Here is a 21258-nt window from a genome sequence, read left to right on the forward strand (position 1 = left end):
ATGATATTATGTTATGTGATTGAATTTCATTTACATATCTGATAGAACTTTGAAAGAGTACTGATATCGAATTCCGTACATTTGGTCATCAATCTATGTTGTTTATCTTGTTTAAAAAAACATTATGGTCGGAAATATCATATACAGTCTTGGTTAGGTGAAAATCAAACCGCCGATGATCAAAACCTTTCTATATCTCAACCCAATACAGGATGCATTCATGGCCAGAGCATGCACTACACCATGTGAACTGCAACGGACGGGACACGGTGCAAGAAAGAACTGATTTTCATAGCGTTGTACACCAATGTCGAGCAGCAGATTTTCACGTCTTTCAAGAATTCCCCCAGAGCTCCGTCTGCATCAATCCGTGCTAGTCTCAACATCTCCGCAAGAGAGAGCAAAGCCCGAGGGTCCAAACGATGACACCATGATTTCTCGATGAGCCAGAACCGTCATCACTTAGAACAAAAATGCCCAAGACAGCAAACGAAGACCAACACCAGAGCCTTTCTATATTTCACTTAATATTCTCTGTCGATTTCCACAAATCTGTCAGTTTTTGCCGGCAGAGCGAAGCCCTTGGGTGTATGGTTGACACTGTCTGTACAGCGTCTCAGTGCATCGAACAAAAACAAATTGCAGTATCGAATGCACTGCTTGGTTTCTGCACCGAGAAAGGCACAGAGATAAAAGGAGCAGCTGATTGTTTCTTCGTCACTGTTGGTTCGTCATACCTGAAAAGAAAACAAGCTTACAATACCCCTCTCCTTGTCAACGAGATATTTTCTTGTGAGTTAGCAATAGCAATACCGAGACGAAAGTGACAGAGGCATTGTGCCTGACACCCGACGTGAAATGCTTATGCTGAGATGTGTCTTAACACATAGATGGACTGGTTATGTTGAAACTCGTAAACCAAATTTGCAAGAAAGAAAGCCTTTCAAGACGTCTCCCAGATTAACTAATATACTGCTGTTCCGAAGCAAAAAGCGAAGACAGCAGGAGAACCACACTAGAGTCCAATCCATATTTTTCATTTGGTATCCCATCTAGAATTACATCAATACCACGGTCCTATGGGAAGCCTTATATCAAAATGATATTAGCACATCACAGGTGTGTGCGACTGAACGCCAGGCGTCCCCCATTGGTGACAGCTAAGTGGCTAACGACCAAGCAGGGACTATCAGCTCTTCATTTCGTTACTAATGGGCTAGACCCCTAGCCTTTGTCGGAGCACGGTAAATAACACAATGACAGAAGGAATTAAAGGATATATTGCATTAGGGTCACAAAAGTCGTGTAGAACACATTGTTTTGGTGTATGATTTGGTGTATCATTCGATGTAAGAAGTTCTGACTCGCCGCATGGGATGGATGTGGGCAAAAAACAGAAGCTTTCCAAAAAGCCATTTTTATCATGTGTAGTAATTGGTCAGATAGTACAGTATTTCGTTACTGTCCATAATTGTCGAATTGGACCACGCTTTATTTTGATTTTTTGATAATTTTTTTATACTTCACTCTTATATCTGCCGATGTATGTTCAGATTGAGCACAAAGTCTTTTTTTCGGAGGCGCTGATGTTGATTACGCACAAACTTAATTTTTCCTGAAAACTCCGAGTCAAATAAAGAGATTCCGGAGGTGGGGGATTGGATACCGGCTTTCAAATTAAGGACCTTCTGACCTTGCCAAAAAAAGCACGACTTTGACCTTGCCTGAAGGTTAACTTATTCATATATTCATAAAACAATTACAGGGTACTTAGAGATGAATTTAAGGTTCGGCACATTTGATGAGAGAATTTCAGGTTTTACTGACAGCTGAAAGTATAACATGTGTTTACCCACGCCAGCTCCATCGGTGTCATCTCTAGATAAAGACATATCGCACTCAAAACCAACCCAACTAGGAATTCTAACTACCACCCTGTCAAAAACGTGACATTTCCAAAAAAAGATCCCCATATCTTCTTTGTCATTCTGAGATTGAAAATTGTGGCATCGAATCCCTTTGCACTGAATTGACTTAATGCACTGCCTCTGCCTTTCGGCGACAGTTTTTTTTAATGACTATTCAGGGAGGCATAATGCGTCCGGAGGGTGCTAGATACCGCTCATGGGACGCTCATTCTGACGTACAAAGTAACGCGAACTCTTTGGCCATATCTAGATTTTGTTAAAAAGCGACAGTTTCATCGAACATTTTTTTATACAAAAATGACGATCTTGGTGAAGAAAGAGTAGATAATATACTGTATAGTGACAATTGTTCTGTTACGGTATCACCATGTTTATACTGATCCACCCTAAGCGATAGCACATTTATGCGAAACACCACGAATCTCATTCGATCAATCAATTTTATCTCAAACAAATGATGTTTTTCATTAGGAGATCCAGCAATCAACAATTGAAGTCACGACTCGCTAGTTGGCTGAAACAATCAGCCCGAGACAATAGGTCATAGCATTACATCTGCCCCCGGTTCACTCGTTCGGGATCACCAATGGAATAGTGGAGTAATCATTGTCTGTTGACATGAATGAAAAATTAATGCTCCCAGTCATGCGTGACGTCATGAAACATTTTGAGACAATGCAACACAGTGTGGTGCAGAATAGTATAAAATCGTCTTCAGTAATCGATCAAAAATTGTTTTTCATATTTTCTCGCAAAATGAATTCCACCCGCGTGGGGGCTCGAACCCCAGACCCTCAGGTTAAAAGCCTGATGCTCTACCGACTGAGCTACACGGGCTCGGTGCTTTAAGCAATGACCACAGGTGTTTTGAACGTCTGGTTTTTTAGTATGTCTCCACTGGAAAATGGACTTGCCCAGTCACTGTCTTTGTTTGGTTTCTTACTGAATAAGTATTGTGTGGGATTTCCTGTAACAATAGACTCGCCCGATCTTCGATCTGTGACTGGTGAAATTTAGGGGTGTAAAAGGCGATTGTTACAGAAACGTTGGGTGGGTCATGTTGCCGGAAATCTATTCCCCACGCAATACGGTCATCCGATTGGGCACCGTGAATACGTTAAGAATTGACCATTGGCCCTATTATTTTGGCTAGAACTTGAAATCCTAAAGCAATAAGAACTCTCTCAAAACAAGGCGAATTCCATTTTCAAGGGATAATCTGTTTGTTGATTTCCAGGGAACAGCCTCCTTCCAGGTTTTAAGTGGGCAATCACTTCATTTTGAAGGAGTTCTAATTGTTTTGGGACTTTAAGTTTTAGCTAAAGTGATGAGAAATGCACAGCAGTTATAAGCTGTTAGCGTAGGGCCAGATTACCTCTTGATAAGATCCTTATTGGAATCATCTCTAGGCAACTCCCCGGATGATAATCTCAAACTCATCGTGATCGCGGTCAAAACATCCCCAATTAACATGAGAGGTTAGAGATGGACTTTATCGTCCTCTTCTGCAGCACTAAACGGGTTATAAATGCCATATAACCAAATACGCTGTTGAACGCTATCTGTGCATTGGTTTTGCTATGGTGGTAATGATGAGCTTGGGTGCAAGGATAATGACAATATGGTCAACATCAAAGGAAGCCGCTAGTTAGGTGGTGGATATCACAGCTTCTCAAATAGTCAACAAGAACATGAAGGATAAACTATGTGAGGGGGAAAATAGGGCAAAGTGTAACGTGAATGTAATGAAACAAGTTTGAGCTATCGATTACGCCGGAACTTCAAACGGCTCTGCTGCAGCTGAACTCTATCCAGCATTGTAGATAACACTGATTGAAACAAAGCTTTATCCATCCATTCGAGAGTCGAATTTATGAACCAGGAAATCAAAGGATTAGCAACACGCGCTGTGACACAATGCTTGCAGTTTGTAGTAGTTGACGTATGACCTAAAAGTACCTTCCTGGAAACAACAGCTATTGACTGGCGCCGTTCATGCGCTAATAAAGAGTGATCAATGCAATAATTATCAAGGTCCATGTGGAATTCATCGCCACAAGCTACCGAGACCTCGCGGATGCATTGGCATCGTTTAATACCAATGATGAAAGCAACAGAGGGTTGCAAACGGCAACGTTGTACTAAAGCACTCCATTAGAGATTGCGTGTGGGACATATGATCGTTTTTCTCCATGCACTGATGGTGAAAGGTGTATTATGTGAAATTTCTCTTGAAAGAAATATTGAATTTTGTAAAGTGACAATGAGAAAGGATGCGAATATCAAGTTTCCTATCTGCACCAAACCGGAACTAGACTTCTTAACGGCACGCTGTAATCAGTAGTCGCCTGCTTTGTTTGTATATTGCCAAATGGCGAATGTATGCGATAGATTAGTTGCAAAATCACAATACATATTTTCCGTATTTTCCGTACATGTCATAACTGCTCCGAGCAGCTGGCTGGGCAAACCCTCTCTATACCATCGCGTCATCTCCGAGCCAATTTCGGCAGATCTTTCGGAGGAGTCGTAAAATGTGCAAATAACTAGTCTCCCTGCAATAACCCAGACCGAGGATTCCAATCTTCTATTGCTATTCTAATTGTCTGTTACCTTTTGATCTTTGCCGACTGTCAATCAGATTGGGTCGTCTTCTTACAGAAGTTATCTTAGATAGTTTATGACGACGCCCTGAAATTTAGGGAGGCCTGTTCTGGAGTGGGAGAAATTGCCACTTAGAAAACAATTTCCAAATCTCTAGGCATCTTCACGCAGGGCAACTTCCTACCATTATAAATCAGTATAAAATGAGGAATTGGCTTCAAACAATAAAATGGGTTTTTCATTGCTCAGCTCTTCAATTGATAACCAAAATCATGGTTTCTGTCGTCAAACGAAGGACGTCGTTCACCTCAATATATACATGTGACATTGAAAAAGAAAAAAAACAGTCACCCGCGTGGGGGCTCGAACCCCAGACCCTCAGGTTAAAAGCCTGATGCTCTACCGACTGAGCTACACGGGCTCGGCTGGTGGGCTTCGTTTGACTGATGTCTATGAAATTACAATAGTATAATGACTTCGCTGACATTGCTGGCAATTAAAAATCATTGATGAAATGAGAGGATATCAAGTCGGATGGTTGCAAAATACGATATCAACTACCGGATTATTCACGAAAAGATTTTTTTTTTGAAAAGGATTCACCTTGTCGTCATCATTTAGTGACAACACACCATATGAATCGGTAATAATTAAAATCCAGCTGATTACCTTTTTTTTCACATCCATACCACTTTAATGAATAAAATCATCATTAGCCAATATATGATTACCAGTGTCCAACGCAGCTGGATGTTTAGTTCATTCTTATATTACCATTTTGGTCCGAATTCAATACGATTTTAGCACGTTGTTACAAAGGTTTTGTTTAGGACTTATTAGACTGTCTAACAGGTGTCTCTCGCTTTGATCAGTCTCATCGATTGCCATCAACAGAATCGGGTTCATTTCATGTTAGAAATCATCAGGACAATTATCTCGAAGTCAATCATCTCGAAGGTTACAGGTGCGTCCCTTCCTTGACATGCACCTGGGCATAGCAATTAGTAATAACTTGCTCCTCTTAATTAAACTTCCTAGTTTGTTTGGTCAGTTGCACTGTGGGAAAAATCAATACAATGTAGCATCACCGTCACGGAGCATCTTAAATGGTAGATTAAGATCGGCCCCAACTTTGAGAACGAGGACAAGGTGTGACTCCATTTTTGTGAGCGACGTCATCAGTTTATGAGGTCGGATGACCTATTTTACGGTAGCCTAATACCATTAGGCCCCACATGTGGCGTTGATCGGCCACGTGACAGTGGACCTGAAGCCTCAACGTGATTACTTTAATCCAGGTCCAGTCCCGTCTGAGAGTGTCCCGTTTAGCTTATTTCCTCCAATGGACCACAATAAATCGGGGTCAATCGGTATAAGTTGTGATCATCTGATCAGGCACGCGGCTAGATCCAGCTATGACCGTGAGATGACAGTGGTGTAATACAGATTGTTGGCCCAACAAGAATAATATTTGATTCCATTATGGATAACCATGATATGTCCTTGCGACAGCTTTGAATTTAATACGTATCCAGGTTCAGGACCTCATCTGAACTGTTTATGATTCTGACATGAATAATCAAAGAACGTCGACGCTGATGCCACAATGAAGCATCAATATAAACCCACTTTCAATGAAAATGGCGCCAGTGACGTTTAACAACTCAACGCATGCGCGGGGCGCAATAAAATTGACAGAGATTGTCATTTTCATATGCATGGATTGAGGGACTTTTATGTTACCGGTTTGAACATCAAAGGATGCCGACAGCGCTGTTTGACCACTAAATAACGCAGGAAGCATACTAATTGAGCTACTGGAAATGAGATACCAGCAACAATGATCGTGACGTCACTTTTTTATGACAAAGTGTGACGTCATTAATGCAGATGTCATCAATATTTGACCACGAGGACAAAGAGCAGTAGGACTATGAATTAAGAAGAACGACTCATGGTACTGTGAAGTGCAAGTCATATAATGTTCGTACATATTGTATGCATGTGCTCTCCGCATCTTAACGTTGCCGGTGTAGAAGTTTAAAATGTCCTAGAATAGAATGCCCGGGAAACAAAGGCTTCTATTATGCGCTTCAATCTCTGAGCAATTGACTGTCAGGGTCTCTATAGAACCATATTGCAGAATACAATAGGACTGAACACTTTTTTCAGGGGGGCATTTGTTACTGTTACACCGGCGCTAATTTGATGATAGAGGTCAGTATCTGCAAAGTTGACCGTCAATGATACCATTACCATGATTACACACACAATGAATTCGCCTTCAGCCCAGGGCGTCTTTTTACTCACCACTGTTTGGGGAAAAAGAAATCAGAAAATAATGATCTGATTTGATTTTTTTACAATGGCATCATAATCTCTGCTATATTTTGTGATTACCTCGTTTATGGTGAACCAAGAGGCACATTACATGTCCAAATAAGCGTATGACCGTTGGGTGATCTCGGTTTTCTTACGAAAATTGGCAAGGTTTCGGATCATGATATCACATAAACCTTTGTAAAAGAATCAGAAAGTCATAACCCGATATTATAAGGGAATATAAATCACGCGCGCAGCTTCATCATATCATGAAGAATGATCATGCGCAGGGGTGCCATTTCGCCATACCCAAACAAAACCAAAACAATCCACTAATGAAACCTAATCAATGATATGCCGGGAGAGAACGCACTTTTTTAAAAAAGAGGGAAAGTCCGAGCGTCTTGGAAATGTATCCCAGGGCAAGAGGGACGGGTGTAGATTTCCCCCAGGAGGACATGGATGCCTTATAATTGTCTCTATCATGACGTATAGGCAAGGTAATACACCTATACCGCACAGCCGCCGCTGTTCCAAAACTTTCAGTTTCTTTGTCAGTTGACTTCCCCGCTGAGGTAATTGCATAGTGCTGACGGATTCATGACTGTATTGGAGATTATCGCGATTCTTGCCTCGAATTACACTGCCTAAATGATTTGTTACTTTCACTCAACATCTGGGAGGGTCTGCTTTTTGCGTCCAGGGACGTTTCCCTTTAGCTACATAGGCAAACGTATCCGTCGTAGAATTATGATGGCCCATGGTATAACCTATGATGAGTGTCACGAACTACGTTTTGCATTTGATCTTCCATTATAGATTCCATAATGGGTCATCATGGATTCTATGATGGCCCATGGTAGTTTCTATGATGCGAATTCCATCAAAGATTCTAGAATGTAGGTTCTATTAAGCCTGATCCGATCACGCGAGCACGGTCGGTCAGCCCACAAATGTGTGTGCTCTACATCCGTGGTCAGTCCTTATTCCCTGACCAGGAATATAATTAAGGGCATCGTAGTGTCAGTGACTACCAATTAACGTCATCCGATTATGAAATGGAATCTGATTGACAGTGATGGACAACTGGGCACACGACCTTGTATTGACCGTTTCACAAAAGTGCATTATATGGTGATATTCACGTGTCCTGCCTTGCTAAATATGCTGGTTTCCGGCAGATATCTGCAACACGAAACGTATTGACCTAACCTTGACCTTCGACCATAACGATGATGTCCATGCTAGGAGTCCATCCGACTAATATGTCCGACGCACCTCACTGAATCGCATAGTAGTACATGTAATGTACTCTTGAATAATGGGCTTATGGTTGTTGTTGGTCACTGCGATGATAGAAATATGGCTCGCCCTGTCCACTGTCGATGGCCATTCCACTGACGTGCTCTCCATGTACATACATTCTCCTACGGCTACGACCTTCGCATACCAATGGATCGTCCCTTCAAGGAGGTGGCTGTTTGTGATATCATAGCTTCCGTTTCTCGTTCAAGGACACGTTATTGGGCTTGGAACGGTCAAGCCAGGAGCACTGAGACGCAGTTATCATCGAGATCATGTCACCGAGTCCTTCACAATCGTATGTTAATCGAAAAACGACCTTTCATTTTGTTAGCGTGACCTATGTCACTGTATCGCCCAAGTCCCAAACGACAGAATGCCGCACAAAGATACCGTCTTCCTGAGTAAACGCCTTGGACACGATCTGTGATAAAGTTACCTCTGTGTGCTCCGAACTTTAAACTGATTTTAACCTTGTCGTAAGATTTCACTTAACAACTCCGTTGAGTCCTCAGGTCGTTTCGACTAGCGGGTGCGAGCGGCACAACGATTCCGCCATCGTCATCGTTGGTCTCAAATGTCATAATCTTGTTTCCATCAAGAATTTGCGGAGAAACAGGAGTATTGAAGGAACGACCTTAGAGTAACCAGCCCTGAGGAACAACCTGGCGCATTTCCGTTAACAGAAATATCGTTGTTGCAGTTTATCACCACTCTTGATTACCACTCGAACCTTGATGATACACCCTGAGATTTGGCTCTGACCTCCCTTCGCTGAATCCTGTTGTACTCTAGGGTAATGGGGTGATAGCCACCCATCATGGTCAGGGGTGATTGTTGAATGGCTAATCGTACTCACATCTGATGGCTAGTCTACACCTTGTACTGTCAATGAGCTTTTCTACGGCATTTGCACCACCTCTGCATTCTAATTGTTTTATCTACGTTAAGACAACGAGATTAGACTCGTCATCACCGTGGTGAACGCTGGACATACGCCAAGATCCTGGCATTACTCATGTTGTTATAAATATACAACTGTGTTCACATTTCTTTCACTTTGAAGTTTTATCAACCACTAGCTAAGAGTGAAACGTTAGGACCAAAGGGTTTAACTTTCTCTTTACACTTCGTTTATTTACCAACAATATAACCAAAAAAGGAAAAAAACCATCTCGGAGATAGTTCCGAAGTAATCTTCCGTAAACAAGATTGACTACTGACATCCACACTTGCCAGCGTTTCAGAGGCAGGCCGCACTTTAAGCTAACGGGACACAAATATTGGGTTGTAAATCCCGTTATACAGGAGTATGTCTTAATCTGTAATCATTTGTCGCCATTCAGCCCTCCTAGAACATCTCCCCAAGAGCTAGTTATAGTTTGTTGCAGAATCTTGTGGCGGTGATCAGGTTTCGGGAGTAGACGTCTTAGAAAGCAGGGCCGTTTCATCAAATGTCGCCTATGTTCGGAATCTTCAGTCGTCTTTTCCACGCCGGATTACGCAGTCCCTGCTCAGGACAGAGTTTGGGATTGCTGATGCATACTCACGAGATCGCGACCACGTTTTATCAACGGCGACCACCTGTGACCTTGCGGACTGTAGCACGAGCGTCAATGCCATAATGGCCGAACTTTGATGCTATCTTGGATGCAACAAAATGCAAATCACAGATAGCCCACAAGGACATTCATCAGATTGATAAAAGTAAAAGGACAAACGCTTTGGGAGTCACTTGCCATTTTATTGGTGCGGTCACAATGACCAAGAGCCAAGACAATGCTGCTATCAGCGATTACATCAGTATCATAGACAGATTTACGATCTCCGTTGTTTATAAACATTTATAAACCGAGCGTTTGAGAACATGCAAATGATTGTAGAGTTATGACTTAGATAACAGTATTAATAATCCGCTGATCAAAGGGACAGCCTGTCGAAATGGTACATTGTCTCTTAAGTCTTGATTGAGCTCAGAGATTGAAAGTGATGGACGGAGATGCCAGGTCAAGTGACATCACGGGAGCGATGGTTGTGTTGCCTTGATATGATCTGTGTGCTTCAGGATAGGCAGTCTTAGTCAAATGGCCATCATCAATACTTATCACACTAAGTCTTTATTAAACTGAAGATGGAGAATGATTGACTATAGTGTCAACTTCATATTTGCTGTTTTGTGATGATCTATTGGGTAGATTGTGGAAACTAGCTGTCAAAGTAAATGGAGGACGCATTATTCTATAGACAGTGTACTATAAGGCTGAGGAATTTGTAGTTCAAAGACATGTGAAAGACCAGAGATAATATATTGGAAGTAATAGTGTCGCTTATGAGTTGTGATGTTGTGAAATTGGGTATCCGCGGTCTTTTACACAATACACGGTGGTAATGGCTACTGTCCAACCAAAGCTGATGTGAACGTACTTGCTGATTATCGAGCTACCTCCATAGGAGCGTATACTAAGTACTCCTCCAAATGCAAAGCAAATAGAATCAACGGCACGCCGTAGAAATAGGACCAGCCAGCACCTATGTCATGACAAAGAAACTGACATTAGAACAGGCTGGGTCGAATTCCTCCACAGCCATTTAGACTATATGAGGCGCAAAAACCTTGTAGGAATGGCATGACAAGAGGCTGACACCAACCCGGTGTAACATCTGTGGTTGTTCCCCATGTTTCAGTGTTTCCAAACAATAGGCAGCTAGAGAGACCATGACTTTTCAATAGGGGGGATACACAGAAAAACTCGTCAATCTATTTTTGAGCGTTCCCAAACAATGAGGGGAAACACTCAAAAACAGAAACACTCAAAAACATTACACCGGTACAAAACACTGAAAAATAAACACGCCAGAAACTACTTCAACTTCTTTCTTTGTTTCTTGTCAAACATCACCAATAAGAAAACCAGCCAGTCTTCCTATTATTTCACAGATTCAATCACCGCTGCACACTAAGCACAATAAATCACCAGCGTGATTACCCGTGCCTAAAGACAGCGTGACAATGGCGCAAATATGGCAGTCACGTCTCAAATCTGGTAGTGTGTTCCTAGCTGATAGAACACTCATTTGCTCCAAACTCCTCTCGACTAATGCTGTGATTATTATCAACGAATTAAAGGTTTATTAATGAAGTCCTTGAGGATCCTTTGTGGATTTGTTTTCGGAAAAGTGATAATGGAAGTGAATACTCATTTTCAACCTGGGAGGTTCCAATTGTTTAAGGATTTTCAGTTCTAGCCAAAATGGTGGTGCCTCTGGTCAACCCTTAATAGGTACTCTGCTGTAACAATCGAGGGTTAAAGACCTTGCAACTTGCCACAGTGGAACCATATTAGAGCTGTGATTCTTATGACACGATTAGATCCATCAGATTTGTGATCCTTGCAGTTTACCCCAGTGAGGTGCTGATGTCACAATCTCCGACACGTTTTCGGTATCATAATGGTCTGCACAGACCATTTAGCGGCAGGGCTAACCCGTGGAGACTAACAGGGCCATTTCAAACGCCATTAAACCCAGTCTATTGTCTTGAGCTTAATCCCCCAAAGATGCGACATAATGATAAAGATATCATAAGGTTCAAGGGGTGTCCTAGAGACCATTATGTTGTATTCTGTAAATCAAATTATTTATTGTTGTAAACAACCAATTACCAAAGGGTACATTAAAATGTTTCCCTCTTTCTGTACACTAATAATTAACCCGAGTCATTGTTTTATGCAATATGTACGGAAAACGTACTGAGTTCCGTAGTACGGCCACGGTTTAGGAGAAATCACTACCCTTTCCTCAGGACGACGTTGTTGACGTTGTAATAAGTGGACATTGACAGTCACGGATCCAGCAAAACCACTTCGTTATTGTGCAAACTGTACAAGTAATCCTGCACACTTCGAATTTTTAGACATTCAAAAGTTTGCCCCACCGATTCTCACAAATTGTGATATTCTCAAACGCCCCTGTATTGCTACAGCAACACCAGTCTCTTGTCTTCACCTTTACCTCACAGCGACTCAAAGTAATAAAAGAGAAGCTGCACAAACGAACGGTTGTTAACATGGTTAAAGAGACTACATACCGGATTCAAGCCATAAGCTAAGACAAGGAAGAATGACACTGTTACTGCCGGTTTATAACTTTCTTAGTATTGTTTAAGCGTCGCCGAGGTGTTCATTTCAATATCAGAGAAATTAAACTCGTGTAGCACTACTTTATTTATCAGGCGCCTGAGAATCTCTACAAGACAAGGCTCAGCGTATCGTAATGTCGATCCAAAAAACCCCGGGAGCACGTGGTAAAAAAGTGACTTACATGGCCACACGTCGGTGGAGTAATCGACTTCAACTCATCTGTGAGAACCTAAAAAACCGTAATTGATCATTAGTGGTAGAATGCGTTATTAATGCGTTCTTTACAACATCCCTGCGAATATCAAACTCGGAAAAACGCAAATAAAGAATGCGTTTTCTGATGGCTCTTTCAATCTATGCAGAAGCAGTGTCTTCTCCGGGAAGAACGTTTGACGGCAAGACCCGACACATCTGCACCTGCCCCTACCGTAAGTGATTCCTTGATAGTTTGGGTAAGTTTCGTAGCGATCCGGGGACTGATGGATCTATTAGCACCCTCTGAACGTTCGGGAGGCGATGGTGCTCGCGTTGGTGTTATGCAGGATCAGGATACCACTAGGTCAAGGAGAACAACGCTTTTGGCCCGGGACCTGATGGGCGACTAGCACCCACTGACAACTCATTCAAGCAGCCTTAGTGCTCATTTTGGTATTCGGTCTTGCTATACTCTCGTATGCAACCTCTGCTAGGTTGTCCGAAGGGCAACGAGCTACCCGTAAGTTAACATCACGCATTGTAAAAAACTTTGATTGTTCGTCAACCTTGTACAGAAACGTTTGCCCGTTACAGCAACGCAGTACACAATTCTTCTTTTGCGAGGAGTTAAAAGTTTTGAGACATATCTCCCGCTCCCATCCTCGAATCGCGTCGAAATCTGTAAAGCCAACCCATGGCAGAGTCATCACTTTTTTTTTAGATTCTGCCACAATAGTTGGAGGTTCCCCACGGGATCTAACCCCGCCAGCCAGAGAGGATCGCTTCACACGTAACATCATGATAAATCACCGATATCCTCGGGGTAGAGGAGACTTCAGGCGTGGCGGCAGATCCTTGCGACTTCGGTAGCTCTCGGCCTGCCTGAGGTAGCAGCTCTGCGTTCAATAGGATTAAGACAAGAATTGGTAGAGCTTGGTTTAACACCGGGAAACGAAGGTGGTGTAAACCTATGGGTGACTTTTGTTTCTTGTTCATGTTCCAGAATGGTTTCGGAAACGATTAGGTTTGGCAACACCAGGCAAGTTTTGAGCTCACTTGGCAATGCTGAACCAATCAGTCGAGCTGCTTAAAGTTGTCTATCGTCCGTACGTTTTAGCGTCACCAATTATCACAATGGTTCCAAACCTTCGGATCCATCGCTGCACCGTCATACGAAACGAAAGACATTTCTATGCTGAACATAAAGGGACATAAATATCAATTGATATAAAATTTGTTGCACTCTCATCTAGTAGCTATCAGTGTTTTCCTTTCCTCGATTTGGCAAATTTGCGCGCGATCTATGGGAAATTCGCATTACCTGTCCGCGCGTTAAGCAAACACTTTGCTGGCGCTTAATGGAGATCCCTAACTCGGGTAGATAGGTCTTCAAACTAATATCAAACGTGTTGGAGATAAATAATCTTGCCTTGACATCTCTTTGATGGTGGGACAATACTGTGACAATCAAGTTATTTGATTTGCTTGCTTGTTTTCTTCATCATTACGCAAGAACGTGACGCGTACGTTTCTGTTCTGACATGATATAGAAAAAAAATCAAGGAGTTCGCAAATCTAATTTTGTCCGGGAGCGAGATCTTACTCCCTAACAGTGATAGGAAGGACCAATAAATAAAAAAAAATCCAAACGATCACAACTCAGATATGTATATTTTCCAACCGTGCCTATTTTTGTTATCTGCAATGACTGGTTAGGTTTTATCTGTTATGCTGTCAGTAAGTGCTAGTCCTATCACGGGATTGAAACTAAAATAACTCACCAGAGGCAAGGTATCGTTGCATACCCTAAGCATTAGAAATGAAATGGCCAGGGCCATTGTGCTCACCTCATGTGGAGGAAAGATGGATAAAGAGCATGGTCTTGTGTCATGTAGTGTTAGGTTTGATGTAGGTCCAAGCAATTACAATTTCCCCAAAATGGCCAATTTACAGTACATTCGACCTCTGTGACCTTGAAAAGTAGGTCAAATCAAAGAAGACCCGGGTGACACATTGAATGGTTGTTAGAATTAGATGTACCTATGATATAAAATTGGTGCCAATCGGGCAAGTCATTACTAGGAATAATGGCATTTTAAAGAATTTAGGATTTGGCCCCCTCCCTGGAGGCCAAACGGCAAATCAGATCGCACCAAACTTCGGTACCTGAGATCACCTGACCAAGGGGTACATGTGTACTTAATTTGTGATCAATAGTCATTGCAGTTAAAAAACGTGCCATAGTTACGGCCCGACGGCGAATTTACGCCATTTGACCTCTGTGACCTTGACAAGAAGGTCAAATTAAAAACCTGTGTGACATATACTGTATGGTGGTTAGATGTACCCATGATATCAAATTGGTGGCAATCGGGCAAGAAGTTAAGGAATAATCACATTTTTAAGGTTTTTGGATTTTGCCCCCTGGTGGTCAAGTGGTGAATCATATTGGACCAAACTTCGGTCCCTGAGATCACCTGACTAAGGGGTAAATGTGTACCAAATTTGGTATCAATAGTCATTGCAGTTTAGAAACGTGCCATCGTTACATCCTAACGGCCAATTTACACCATTTGACCTCTGTGACCTTGAAAAGGAGGTCAAATCAAAAACCCGGAGGATATATGATGCACCTTTGCTAGAAGTACCTACCATATTTTTTTCAAAATTTCCCGACTACTATTAAGGGAGATATTGCATATTTTCACTTTTAACGTTTGGCCCCCTGGTGGCCAAACCATGAAACGAATCGAACCGAAACTTGGTCTCCCAGGTGTCATCACATAAGGGTACATGTGTACCAAGTTTCAACTCAATAGCTCTAACAGTTACGAAACGTGCCCTGCTAACGGACGACGGACGACGACGACGACGACGACGACGACGACGACGACGACGACGACGACGACGACGACGACGACGACGACGACGACGACGACGACGACGGACGACGGACGCCACGGTATGGGAGAAGCTCACCTCTGCTAAGAGGTGAGCTAAAAAAATATGAATAACAGATTTTAATAACTTCCTTGAACAGAAACGCACATCCTCCCCAAATGGTATGACCCCTTCACCCTGGAACTTAATCCGTTTCACCATTGTTGACAAAATCTGGTAAAACTATTGATTTAATTCAAAATCTCATTGTATCAAATTGGTTGTTTTGGCCTGATGACATTTTCAATCCGGTCGCGTGTCCACCCTTTTGTTGCCTGTCGTCACCGATGCGATGCTGTCACGTGTCAAACAATGTCATCAGATTCTGTTCAAAGAGCCCGGCCGAGGCGAAACGACTACCGGTAGTTTGAGAAACTACATGTATGCGTATTTATCGAATTTCGAAGCCTCCTGTAATATCCCGCAATCGCTCAGCGTAAACAAATGACAGTGAGAGCTCCTTTTATCTCTTAAAAATCTAATTCAACATGTTTGCTTTTCTATCGTCTATCATCTCGAAATGCTCATCACTTCACTCATAATCTCATTATCTTCGGATTAAATTCAAACAATAAATCTCGTGATCTATCATTATCGAACAGATTAAAAGATGCACAGTATTTATCAAGTGTTGTATTCAGTCAATGTATGGTTATGCCTCTGAATATTCCAAACAGATTTGAGATGACCTGAAGATAATTAACTTCGAGATAGCGTACTACGAAATTACGATGATACGCAAATTTGAGTAATACTCGGCAGATAGTCCTGAATCTCCGATTCGAAACATGCTTTGGCGTTTTTTTAATGGCTGAGTTACATAAAGTGTAAGTATTCGCATGGCTGAGGCGGATGAGCACCAAATGAATGAAAATAATTTATATTGAAGAACTGTTTCTGTTTAAGAAGTACATGTTCTGCGGGAAACATTGCTGGCGTTTAAAAGCGTGTCAGTTCTGCAAGAAATGAAAAAAATTCACGTACTTACGGCCAGCCAGGTATCAAAATACGGTATACACTAAGTTCGCGTTAACTTTTCTTTCTGTTGAGTCTGCTGAAGATAACGCCGAGTTGGACTTAACGCCAACAGTATAGAGGAGGTCATAACTGCATTTCTTTTGGACAAACAGGCTTAGGCTCTGCATGCACATACTAAACACGAACACAACTTTTATTAATTCATGTTTCTATTCTATCGAATTGTAATCACATGTCGCATGCTAAAATATCACGTTTTCAAAGGCCACGTCTCACTTTTTAGCAAACAACTCATCCATAATCGTCAATGTCAATTTCTTTTTAACCCGGACTCACCACCTCCCACTCCACGTTTCCAAACAAAGCGAGAACCATGATGAATAAATGCAAGGCAAATCATTGGAGTTGCATATCTTCTCAAAAGGTTACGGGATTATAACATTGACAAAAACATTTTTGAGATTGGAATATATTCAATCATCGCGCAATTTAAACACATATTAGAACTTCCGATCAGATTTTGAAAAGTCAAAAAGGAAACGGGTGATCTTGCTTCATCAGGCGTGAAAGTGTTATTTGAATAGATTAAAAAAGCAATCTTGAAATCAATTGGGCGTTATAAATCGAGAAATTAAATAGCAGATGCCCGGAGAAACTGATTAATGTCACTTCCAGTTTAATGAATTTGTTATGTCTCAATGAAACTATAAATAAAATCGACGAAGAGGATAGCATAATGTTTGAAAATGCACAACTAGCCTAGAAGAAACTATCAGATATTCAACTGTACTGGTTAACGCAGATTCCAATATCATTCCAGTGCCAGATGACCAATTGACGATGACAAGTATAAGTAAACTATATGTGCTGGATAAGTTGAATATTTTTGGTCAGTTTGCGGATTGAAAACATGACAAATGCGTGAAGATAAGTAGAGAAAAACATATACATACATGATAATCAAAACAAAAATCATTGGCGTAGTTCATGTCATATTGGCCAGCCGTCATGTAGTGGAAGATATTGAAAAAAGCGAAATCCACCGAGCTTACACACTGTGCACATTACCCTAGAACAAAACGGCTGGGTGAAATGAAGTTTATATAAGACTTTGACAATAAATGATACTCAAAATCGAACCCATTGCAATCGTGCTGATGAGGCCATTTTGATATTAAATCGCACCATTTTAATTATACTTTTCGTTCGAAAATTATTTTTTTTCATCAAATTTGTTGTATTGATGACAATTATCTCCCCGGCAGGTTTAACTTCGTTAGAAACAGAAGCCTGGTCGCCATTGGCCAAAGCGGATGATGACATAGAAATATCGATGTGATGCGGCTGTCACATTAGCATACTCTATATTCTTCCGCATATTACTCATTACCGTGTATTCCTGGCCATGAGCCATTTTGTCGGGCCTGGCCATTTGCGCTTGCAATTCATAGATATTTTTGCACCAAGAGCCCTCACTATCTACTGTCATAAAAATTGTCGGCATCCTTTGATCTCGGCTCCAACAGGTCACGTGCTTCCTTTTATATGTGATAATATGACTGGGTTGTTTCGAGAAAATTGGGTTGTCGGAAGGGGGCTGGATGCTGACACGATGACGAAAGTTACGCGGGGAGGATTACCGCGCTCACGCAAGGGGTTTGATGTCCGGTTGGGGGATGTGACTAAAAGGAGTCGTTGATTAGTAAGTTGCTGCCAAGGATTTTCCGCGAAAGTGACTAACTAACACAATGAACTATCCAACAAGAGACTGTTATAATCAATTAATGAAATAATCGAACAATGTACAATAGATCTCAAATATTCCCGCATTGAATATAAATTGGTGTCCAGAGTATATATTAATTACCACCAACGAGGGGCGTTTGGAAAGGTTCATTCTTTCGGTCAAGCTGCAGATTAAGAAAATATCATGCCACGAAGCAGAACCAACCGTAATCTAAGTTTGAGCCCGGGCGAACCGCCCTTCACCAATTGACCCGTGCTGTCGCCAGTTGCTGTGCAGTGAATCCAAAGCATTTCAGGCATTTTTGGTTCCGTATTTATCCGTAAGGTGGCCAGATAGCATGTTCTTTGATTCAACGTTAATTGTCACGATTTCATCTGAAGGGCAATGTGTGAAATGGTTAACAACTTAAAAAGGCAATTTGGCAAAGGTTATATATAGCATTTGGAAACAAAAATTGTAAACAATTGGAATGGAAGTCCTTCCAAGAGAGAATGTCATAGCTGACGACAATTTTTTAGTATTGATATGGCAATTTGTAAGTAACAGAATTTTCAGATAATGGGTATTGTAAGACTTCAATGACTTTTCAAAACAACAGTTTGGCGAATTGCCGCAGTTCCTTTCTGACGGTGACGTCTCAAATCAGTCTACTGCTTTCTCCAAAGTCGCATTCCTATTCACAGACCACCACATAACAAGCATTTTCTTTCTGAGACATCATTTGGAATTTGCAAACGACATTTTTCATTATTTCTAAGACAAAAATTGTCATATTTTATCTGGTAAAAGTCCAACATTCTGAGAAGGTTATATATGATTGGGTTACAAAATCAACCGAATAATTCGAAGTATGCATTGATTGGTGGCAATATCAAAAAATAATTCGAAAATATATTTAGTGCAAAATCAACTCCTGGTTCTGGGGAGAAAATTCACGCCTTGCCATCCTTCTACGGTAGCAATATAGCGAGGGAGAATGCCACGTTGGCGTTTTAACAAAACTTACTAAGCAAATCTATCTTGAAGAGAAATAACAATTTCTTTTGTCCGTATTATTTTGCACATTTGAGTTCGGCCAGCAATTTTTCCAGAAGGAATCATCGAGGCACATTCAAAACTCTTCCGATATGTGTTTGATACTTCAGTAACAAAACGTGTATTTGTGTTTCAAGTTCAGAAACATCATGACCTTTCGAAAAGAAAACTCAATGGCCTCAAGATAAAAAAACTAAATTAAACACGTAAATATGTATTTTGATACATAGCATGTGCACATTCTGTATCTTTAGCGTAAACTGTCTGCTAAATGATGATATATCTGAGTTTTTAAACTCGTTACTCACTTGCGGGGAGCCCGTTAGCCCCGCTGATGAAGGTGGCTTGCCTCAGCGGTCGGGTTGGGGTGACAGGGCTCCAGGCTACCTTCGCCACATTTGCGCAACGGCGGCCGAGAACGCAGCTGCGCTGTGCGTAACGACGCCGCGGAGCCCTGGTTCCCTTCAGCTAATGATGTCACCTCTGAATGTATTGATTACTGTGACAAGAGTATTTATCAAGAGAAAGAAGGCGGGAAACGCCGTGTTCATTTCAGTTCAATGAAAATGGTAGAGATCATGGTACATGATGGAATGAGTGGGTGTAAATTCTACCAATTCGAAGTATGCAGTGATTGGGTGCACAAATCCACAAACAAATTCGAAGCATGCAGTGATTGGATGCCAAAAACAACCAAACAATTCGAAGCATGCAGTGATTGGGTGCCAAAATCAACCAAACAATTCGAAGCATGCAGTGATTGGGTGCCAAAATCAACCAAACAATTCGAAGCATGCAGTGATTGGGTGCCAAAATCAACCAAACAATTCGAAGCATGCAGTGATTGGGTGCCAAAATCAATCAATAATTCGAAGAATGCATTGAATCGGTTCAAAATCAAACAAACTATGCAAAGACTCAGTGTGAAGCAACAGAATTAGAGTTCCTTACAGGAGACTATTATTGCGTGCTTTTTGGGAAGGGGGTCCCTGCCGCCTCAAGCTATGGCCGGCCCTGCTCTGTAATTCTAATTCTGTAAATTTGTTGGCGCCTATTTCATTCCTAGCTGCAATCCACTTCCACTGCTGCCATCTGCCTATCATCAATGAACTAGAACCCCTTCTGCTGACTAAAAAAAACATTTTGATTTCAGGAATCATGATCCCCAGGAATAGTTTGTGGGGAGAATTATCAAATAGCCACTCCATCTATCCATCTGAAATAACATCAAACCAATATATCTCTGTCACATTTCTGCCTGTGACCGCCCTTTAATTGCTTGTGTAATGATGGTGGAGGCAGAGAAGAATGAGTAGATGGAGGGACGACAACGTGCCGCATTATAATTTACATCACGTAGAGCTTAGTTCGAGGGAACTGATGTGGTCCGGGATGGGAACTTGTGTCCTTAATGAAGGATTTTGTATTTTAGCCATCTACAAGTTGTATGCGATTGAGGGGGTGTAGAGAGCGGATTGATTCCAGAAACTGATTCCATTTTGACACCACAAGGAATTTGATGCGAGAAAAATATCGTCAACAGATTGTTGTAAAATGAAATAGGAAACATTGATTAGATAATCATTAAAAACAAGAGCTTTCGTATCAACTAACAAATAGGACTTTGACTATTTGATTCAAGTTCCTGCAAGTTCAAGATAATACTCGAGATAAGGTAATCTCGGATTTTCCCTGCGTCACAACTTTCTGACCGGGCTTTTTGATGTAACCTTTGATATACTATTAAGTACAGATTTTAGCCAATCTTTTTTGTCCGCATTCTTTTGCACTCTGGCGCACAAACAACTTGTCGGGTGTCTACGAATATTGATTTTTATCTATCTGTGCTCCGCGACCGAAAACTATTTTAAGGGTTCAGCATTGTCAGTGCAGAAATAAAAACGCCTTCAGTTAGGGCCCAATGGTCATGGTCCCCGAATAGGCCATATTTTGTCTTTAGGATATTACTCAAACTTCAATCTTATTCAAATGTTGGTTGATTGACACAAGAAAATAATAAGATGTACATTTCATTCGGTTGAGTCAGGAAAAAACCGTACAGATCGGA

At 41.5% G+C, this 21258-nt stretch overlaps 2 non-coding genes across 2 annotated transcripts; both read right to left on the bottom strand.

Annotated features, from left to right (window-relative positions):
• Positions 1 to 2692: 2692 nt before the first annotated feature.
• On the bottom strand, positions 2693 to 2765 carry Trnak-uuu (transfer RNA lysine (anticodon UUU)). The gene has a single exon. It is a non-coding gene; the product is annotated as a tRNA-Lys (tRNA).
• Positions 2766 to 4880: 2115 nt separating this feature from the next.
• Trnak-uuu (transfer RNA lysine (anticodon UUU)) lies at positions 4881 to 4953 on the bottom strand. Its single transcript has one exon. It is a non-coding gene; the product is annotated as a tRNA-Lys (tRNA).
• Between the last annotated feature and the right edge of the window lie 16305 nt (positions 4954 to 21258).

Source organism: Lineus longissimus, chromosome 13 (assembly GCF_910592395.1).
Source record: "Lineus longissimus chromosome 13, tnLinLong1.2, whole genome shotgun sequence".
Classification (NCBI taxonomy): Eukaryota; Metazoa; Nemertea; class Pilidiophora; order Heteronemertea; family Lineidae; genus Lineus; species Lineus longissimus.